The sequence below is a fragment of the Tarenaya hassleriana genome, unplaced genomic scaffold, assembly GCF_000463585.1.
Source record: "Tarenaya hassleriana unplaced genomic scaffold, ASM46358v1 Cleome364, whole genome shotgun sequence".
NCBI lineage: Eukaryota > Viridiplantae > Streptophyta > Magnoliopsida > Brassicales > Cleomaceae > Tarenaya > Tarenaya hassleriana.
In genome coordinates, this window is record NW_010966691.1 from 65,643 (window position 1) to 72,434 (window position 6,792).

A 6,792-nucleotide genomic window follows, 5' to 3' on the forward strand; every position below is an offset into this window, starting at 1 on the left:
CTTACGGCACTTTCGCATATAGACGCATGCCATTTGGATTATGCAATGCCCCCGCAACTTTTCAAAGATGCATGATGGCTATTTTCTCCGATGTCATTGAAGATATTATGGAAGTGTTCATGGACGATTTTTCTGTCCATGGACCCTCCTTTGATGCGTGTTTAACCAATCTCCATCGAGTGTTAGACAGGTGTCTCAAGGCGAATCTGGTTTTGAATTGGGAGAAATACCACTTCATGGTGCGAGAGGGCATTGTACTTGGTCATCGAATTTCGGATAAGGGAATAGAAGTGGATAGAGCGAAAGTGGAAGTGATTGAGCAGCTACCCCCACCGACCAATGTTAAAGGGATCCGAAGCTTCTTGGGTCACGCCGGGTTTTATAGGAGGTTAATCAAAGACTTCTCGAAAATAGCGAGACCTTTGACTGCGCTTTTGGGCAAGGATATCTCATTTGTGCTTAATGAGGAATGCCACAAAGCGTTTGAAGTTTTGAAGAAGGCGCTAGTATCACCCCCGATTATCCAACCCTCGGATTGGAGTATTACTTTTGAGTTGATGTGTGATGCTAGTGATTTTGCGGTCGGAGCCGTATTGGGACAAAAGAAGGATGGAAAGCATTACGCTATATACTATGCAAGTCGGACGCTCGATGATGCTCAAATGAATTACTCCACCACGGAGAAAGAGCTCCTTGCTGTAGTCTTTGCTTTCGAGAAATTTAGATCATACTTGGTGGGTTCTAAAATCATCATCTACACGGACCACGCTGCCTCGAGGTACTTGCTCACGAAGAAGGATGCTAAACCAAGGCTGATCTGATGGGTGTTGCTTCTGCAAGAGTTTGATCTAGAAATCCGTGATAGGAAAGGAACGGAGAATACAGTGGCGGATCACTTATCGAGATGGGTTCAAGTGCTATCAACCTGAAACCAAGCGTGAGTTTATCTCAAGAGATGTCATATTTGATGAAGACAATGGGTACTTTGCGGTAAAGGATTGGAAGAGCTTGGAAACTCTCACAAATTCTTTCCCTGATTATAATGCATCATTATTACACCTTTTAAAGGCAGTGCAGGAACAACCAAACAATGATAGTGGACTCGATGAAAAATCAAGGGACAATCAGGAACATCAAGATGAAAGTAATGAGTCTCAATATAAAGAAAGTGGTGAATCATGTGAAAACCAAGAGGAAATTCAAGATCCAATGAATGGGAATGATGAGGTGGAAGAACCGCATTATCAAGAATCAAACACCACTGAAAGAGAGGGGGAACCACCTATGATCGACAATAAAGAGGAACATTACAACGGTAATATGCCTACCGAGTCTGCTAACCCCCACGAAACTCAAGTACTTCGAAGAAGCACAAGGCTAAGTACTCATGAAAATCCAATTCTTCGAAGAAGCTCAAGACCAAAAGCTCCGATCTCGGAATGGTCCAAAAAGCGGGTTTATTTCAATGGCCATGTTGTGGCTCATCCTATTCAAGAAGTTTATTCTATCTCTAACTTTTCATCTAATGAGCACGTTTTCTTGAGTAAAATTGATCAGGGGAAGGAGCCATGTTCTTTTGAAGAAGCTAAGGAGCACCACGTGTGGATAAATGCAATGAAGGATGAAATCGATGCACTTGAAAGAAATGACACATGGGATGTTGTATCTCTTCCGGAAAATAAAAAGGTTGTAGGCTGCAAATGGATCTTCAAAATAAAATATCACAGCAATGGTGATATTGAGAGATACAAAGTTAGACTCGTCGCAAAGGGGTTTACACAAACCTATGGAGAAGACTATACTGAAACATTTGCTCTTGTTGCTAAGTTACCTTCAATTCGTATTATCCTTTCTCTTGCAACTAATCTTGATTGGGATTTGTGGCAGATGGATGTAAAAAACGCCTTTCTTCAAGGTGAACTTGCAGAAGAAATATATATGCAGCCACCTCCGGGATATCTTGAAGACCAAGAAAATGGGAAGGTTTTCAAGTTAAGGAAAACAATCTATGGACTGAAGCAATCTCTGCGTGCATGGTATCACAAACTACACAATGCACTTATCACACATGGATTCACTAGGAGTGAGGCTGATCACTCTCTCTTTACTCTTCAAGGAGATCTTGGTATAATCGTTTTTCTCATCTATGTTGACGATATAATTATTGCTGGAAATGACAAAAAGGGTATTCAAGATACTAAAACCTTTTTGAAAAAGACTTTTGATATCAAGGATCTAGGCGAACTCAAATACTTTCTTGGCATTGAAATTTCTCGTTCAAAAAACGGATTATTTTTATCTCAACGAAAGTATATTCTTGATCTGCTTAGTGAGACAGGAAAACTTGCAGCAAAACCTGGTCGAACTCCCCTTGAAGAAAATTACAAGGATCAACGCGAGGGGGAATCTCACAAAGATATTGATCAATATCGTCGCGTTGTGGGTAAACTTATCTATCTTACTATTACAAGACCTAATCTATGTTTTGTTGTGAATCAGGTAAGTCAATGGATGCATGCTTCTACAACACAACATTGGAAGATGGTTGATCGGATTCTCAAATATCTGAAAGGGTCACCGGGTAAAGGATTATGGATGGAACGCAACATGCACACAGAGATAGTTGGATATTGTAATAACCCGTAAATTCAACTTTGAAACCGAATTTTAGAAAATCAAATATGAGTCATAAAAATATCCCTAAAATATTGAATTAGACCCTAACCAAGTTGACCCGAAGGATTGGACCGAAACGAGCGAGAAAAACGGGCGAAAACGGCCAGAACGTCCGGTCTGACAAGCAGACCGTCCGTTCCGACGGGGCTGAGTCGGACATCGCGCGCCTCCTCTTCCTTCTGCTGAGTCACGGCCGCAATTTCGGCCTCCCTCCGGCGCGTGACACCTCCTGCTTGGCGAGGACACCTCCTGCTTCCTCTGGGACGCGGGATTTCGCCCCCAAATCCGCCATTCTTCAGTCATTTTCACTCTCACACTCTCCCACAAACTCTCTCAAAAGTCCGAAAACTTGGATCTTCGATTGGAGCTACTATTTCGATCGAAATCAACAAATAAACCAAGCAATCAACTCTAGAAAACCTTCCCAACAAAGCCCAAAGCTCGAATTTGAATTAGGTGAGTGTTTCGGATTATGCCCGAAAATGATAATCAAATTGAAAATGGAGATTTGATTGCTTTGAGTGAAAATTGCATGAAATTGGTGTTAGATTTGGATTCCTGATGTTCTAAGGATCATTTTGGTGTATAGCTTGTTGAGTTTGGTGCGAAAATTTGGAACCCGAAGTTCCTGGTACGCCTAGACCGAACGGTCCAGGCTTGGACCGAACGGTCCATGCATGGACCGTTCGTTCTAGGGTTGTAGGGTCGCGAGGAAGAAGACGGGTCTAGACCGTCCATTCTGGACCTGGACCGTCCGTTCTGGACCTAGACCGTCCGTTCCATTCCTTGCGGAGCATCCGTTCCAGCTTCGGCCAGACCGAAGGGATCAGACCACCCAGTCCGTCCGTTCCAGACGGGGTAGGCCATCCGTTCTGGACCCCTGTCTCCCCGTTTTCATTCGTTCCTTCGGATCGAACGGAATCCGATGCAACCGACCCCTACACGTGATCTACCTAGACCCGTTCCCTACCCGAATCTCATGAAACTTGAATGAAAACGACCTACGGTAAGTAAAACCTTCGGAACGAGCTGAATTGGTAATCCGAGATGGTCGGAACCCAATTTGATCGGATCGGAGGGTAAAAGAATAGAATGAATGTAATGGAAACGAGATAACCAAAATGACGAGTAAAGACGTATGTATATCCGATTAAAGTATAATGATATATGAGTGCATGTGAATGGGGAATCGGGTAGTTGGCATGGCGCGAGACTTTATTCCGGAGGGTCGGGATAAGGTTGAGCGTGTGATTGTAGCGGGTTGATGTGATATTCCGATGATTGCATTGGCTGAGATCTCCTCTTTGTGATCTCTGACCCGGGTCGGGTTTCGTATTGAGGAGGCATGGTTGTGATTGATTGCCCACAGGCAGAGCTTGGAGCCGATGATACACGTGATAGTCTTGAGCGATTCGGCTATCATGGGGTTGAGGAAATCTTACGGTTACACTGTAACCGCGCCAACGTTCCACTAGCTATGGAACGGGTTCGGGATTGAGTGATTCTCCCGGCAAAGACTGGCAATACATTTACCCGTGACTCGGGATTGAGCGATTCTCCCGACGAGGTTATGCGAAGGAACTCAGAAAGACCTGAGCTCGGGTCCAATGAGTTTCTCTGTGGCGGACGGCCGGCGAGAGGTTGTCAGTTTTGTATTGACTTTGCTCGACATAGTCGGTGGTGGCCTGGAGGAGGCACCTGACACTCTGGTATCGAGAGGTGACATCGATAACAGAGGGGATGGTTGATGTATTATGTTTTATGGAGTAGGGATTTGGATGACGTGTTTTATTGTTCCAGCGATTGCCGAGGAGAGCGGGGGATGTGCGTTGCACATGGAGCGTCCTTACCCACGTGTGTGATGCATACGTGGAGATTATTTGACGGTACGGATATTACTGGGAGACCCGATGGGTCGAGCTATGACTTGTGTACATATGTCCTGGACTGGTGAGACCAGATCCTTGCGGTATCCTATGTGTGCGATGCACATAGAGATGATTTGATGGTTATGTCCGATGACTTGTCATTTGCACTGAGTGTGTGTGATAAGTGAATTATTTGTGCGATTGAGTGAACGATGTTTGATGGCATGGAGTGTGTATATATATGTATACACTTATATGTACTGTGTGTATAATATTGTTTGTGTTTGGCCATTTGCAATTTGAGTATGATCTTCGGGTCTAACCCAAAGTACTCACTAAGCACGTAGCTTATGGACGTTGTTATGCAATGTTTCAGGCACGGAACAGTATTGGCAGCGGCAGGACGAGGGTACTGGTGACGCATGAGGAGTTTTTCTGGATCATGTACTTTTCTTCATTTGGACTTATGTTGGTTTGTACGGGCGGTGACTTGACCTTGTTTTATATTGTGGTTACCGTCTCTATGTTGGTGTGTATACTACTGTACGTGAGTTTGTAAACATATACTTGCTTTTCCGCTGCGTGTGTAATAAAATAAAATATTTTTAAATTCCCGCTATTTTATTATATGTTTGAGCGTCCATGTGGCACAACTCATGAGCGGGAGACGGGTTATGGGTGTCACAGATATTCTGATGTAGATTGGGCAGGTGACAAGTTCGATCGAAAATCAACCTTGGGCTACCGACGTTTGTTGGGGGCAATCTCGTGACATGGAAAAGCAAGAAGCAAACAGTTGTAGCAAGATCAAGCGCTGAAGCTGAATACAGAGCCATGGCAAACATTACTTGTGAATTAATGTGGATAAAGTCACTACTGCGTGATCTCGGGATCGAAATATTTCAACCGATACCACTGCATTGCGACAATCAAGCTGCCATACACAGCTGCAAATCCTATATTTCACGAGAGGACAAAGCACATTAAAGTCGACAGTCACTTCATTCGTGAGAAGATTGATCAAGGAATTATCTCCCCGATGTACACCAGGAGTTCTGATCAGCTCGCATACATATTCACAAAAGCCACAAACTCTCCTGTTCTTGACAAACTCTTTTCCAAGATTGGTCTTGTGGTTTATCCACAGCCAATCTTGAGGGAGAATGTTGAAATAGACGAGGTTTTGGATGACTCTACGTGAAGGTTGTTGCATATGAAGTTGCATATGCACGAGTACCATGAGATTGCTTGGATTACAAGGATAAGGGCATTAAATCACAATATGGACGCTGGGCACTTGCACACCAAGAAACAACCACTTTACTTCATGTCTAAATCTGCCAACAACCTCATTAAATGCTGCTGCACATGCACAACTCTAACAGCTAGTTCATTAATGATTGTTCTCTTTCCTTTCTCTATAAATAGCATCCTCTTGTACTAGAATGAATTATCTTAATAAGATCTTTCTTTGTTCATTTCTTTTCTCTCCATTCCTTCTATGCTCGTTCTAAACTTCTTTAGTGTGATCATTGCAAGAAACCAAGGCGTGTAAAAGAAAAGTGTTGGATTCTTCATCCCCATCTCAAACCATCTAAATTCCAGAATCCAAACAAAGGTGCTGCAATGCAAGCTTTGCAGGATGATGTCTTTACAAAAGAGAATGTTGAATGCATCAAGCAATTCATCCAAGCCATGAATCTCAACAAGCAGAATGGTAATGATGGGAAAGCCTTCTTCAACTCTCATTATAAACTTGTTGTTATTGATTCAGGAGCCACTCATCACATGTTTTGTGATTCAACTCGTTTTAAAAACATCAAAATGGCCAAAGGACAAGGAACTATTACAATGTTTGATAAAGAACTTCCTACCCTATATGTTCCAGATTTCACGACAAATCTCATTTCTGTCCCGGAACTCACCAAAGATGTTGATTGTTTCGTCACATTTGATTCTAATGGTGTTGCATTTCAGGATACTAAGACATGTCATATGTTTGGAAAGGGAGCGTTGAAGAATAATCTCTACTTGATTGAAGACTCAAGTTGTCCTGCATTTGCTCTTAATTCTGTCTGACATGCTAGGCTAGGGCATCCTCACTACAAAGCGCTTAAGCATCTCTTACCTAAAGTTGCTTATGACCATAAGTTGTGTAAGGCTTGTATTCTAGGAAAGCATTGTCGCTCTGTTTTTCACGATTCTCAAACTATTTATGAAAATTGTTTTGATCTTGTTCACTCTGATA

At 42.9% G+C, this 6,792-nt stretch overlaps 1 long non-coding RNA gene across 1 annotated transcript; it reads left to right on the forward strand.

Moving 5' to 3' along the window:
* The first annotated feature begins 6,054 nt into the window (after positions 1–6,054).
* LOC104822544 lies at positions 6,055–6,792 on the forward strand. The gene is made up of 2 exons (XR_773220.1): positions 6,055–6,261; positions 6,522–6,792. It is a non-coding gene; the product is annotated as an uncharacterized LOC104822544 (long non-coding RNA).